This window comes from Arachis duranensis, chromosome 4 (assembly GCF_000817695.3).
Source record: "Arachis duranensis cultivar V14167 chromosome 4, aradu.V14167.gnm2.J7QH, whole genome shotgun sequence".
Taxonomy (NCBI): Eukaryota; Viridiplantae; Streptophyta; class Magnoliopsida; order Fabales; family Fabaceae; genus Arachis; species Arachis duranensis.
Genome location: NC_029775.3, coordinates 116,871,721 through 116,873,861, shown reverse-complemented (window position 1 = coordinate 116,873,861; position 2,141 = coordinate 116,871,721).

Here is a 2,141-nt window from a genome sequence, read left to right as displayed (position 1 = left end):
AAGAAGACTGGAAAAATGAAACGGACGAGGGAAAAGAGAGCAAAAAACCAAAACAATTGAAGAGCGAAAAAACCAAAAATGTCCTCAGCAACCAACAAACACGGAAGGACAAAATTGGGAAGGCAGCCCGAGCGTTTCCCCCGCAATAAATGCTCTCTTTAAAACGTCACTGACAGCACGCATTGGAAAACCAAATGGGCGCAGAAAAAGGAAAAAGTCACACCAACTACAACACGGACTACGAGACTGACAGACCCTACGGACTAACCCATCCTAGGACCCGACGTGCCGACCCTCCGCGATAAGTAGATCTGTCAGAATCTCCCCTCCGGCAAAACGAAGAAGGCCACCAACGGCTGAAACCACATCCTCTAGCGACGAAGACCGACCTTGCTTGCTCTCCCGCTGCGGGGGCAACTGTTACGGATCGGGCCCACGGAGTAACCTCCAAACCCGGTTACCCGGGTTTGAACCACATCGCCCTTCTAAAAGGTCCGAAATCGGCCCACTGAAGCTCCTAACCAACTTTCGAATTCAAACGTCCCCCTTATCTTAGCAAGATAAGATAAGATATTCACCATCACCTATAAATAGAGGACCCAGGTCCCTCCAGGTATTCATCCATTCCTCATACCTTATACCTCTCAGATCCATTCTGACTTGGATATCGGAATGTCTTTACAGATACCACTTCCCATTGTTCCAGTCAAATAATTCGGCATCATACCACCCCATAAGCTCTCGATCCATCTCTCAACCCGTACAGAAGATATCTAGTATAATTTGGTTGTTTGTTTTGTTATATATTATATGGATGATATATTCAAATAAACAAAAACCAATTCAAAGTCTTTCTTTATGTTAAAAGAAAAACCAACCAAATCAAATTAATTAAAGTATATATATTGGTGACTTAACTTAAAAAAATTAAACAAGCAACTTTAATTTTATAATTATTATGCATAGTAGGTGATTGATTTGGATGGGGACTTTGACTACTGATTTTTTTATATGTATTTTTTAAATAGATAGCACATGTACAAGAAATTGATGCAATAATAATTTAATCTCTTGCTTATAGGTGGATGAAATCGATATACCTCCTTAATTAGTTGGTAAACTATCACTGGCTGTAAGATGCATTATATTATTGAATACATATATATAAATTACAGCTCCTAAATAATATTCTTGAACAAATACAGGTACGGCCACAATTGATGATAGTTATTTTATTCATCGTTACTACGTAGACAACAGACGTAACTATATATTTCCCATTTTTTACTCGTTAATTAGTTTAATAATGTATATCCGACGCTCTGACAATCTCAGGACCATAGACGATAAGTACGAGATAGATGATTCTAAAATGAAACATTCAGGTGTTTTACTAATTTTTTTTTTTATAATTTGTCGATCATAATGATGATCACTACTCAAACGTGGTCGATTAATAAGCCAAACAGTATATTAATAAAAATCTAGAGAGCATATAAATTTAGTTTGACATCATTTTAAAATTAAGAGTACAATCAAAATAAAAAGAAAAAAAAGAAATAAAGTAGTGGAAGGAATATTTAATTTTTTGGTTATAGTTCAATTTGTGTTATAATGTTTAAAGTGCATGTTAAATAATTTTAATATTGTTTTAAAATTTTTATTTGTAGAGAATTCTAACAACTAAGAAATTATAATAAAATTTAGTAGAAATTATTTTTTTAATATATAACTAGTATATACTCGTATTAACTTATGTTAATCATATTTTTCGACGGCATATTATGTTTTATTTATTGGTTATTTTTTTTAGTATAGAAATAAAAGTAGTGATATATCTAAACATTATAATTTTTTATATTTTTTAAAATTATGAAAAATATATAAATTGAAGAATCCGATTTTTGTACCTCAATTTTTTTAATACAAATCGGACAATCCAATTTTTATACTTTTAACAAATCAGATAATCCAATTTCTATTTATCTAATAAAATAATTCTATATTTAAAAATTACACTCCAACAATCTATATTTAAAAAAAATACTATTATCACTTTAATATCAAAAATAAAATATTCTTATTTATCATACTTGTATCTAGTACACTGTCAAATATTACTTATTTTTTATTATCTATCC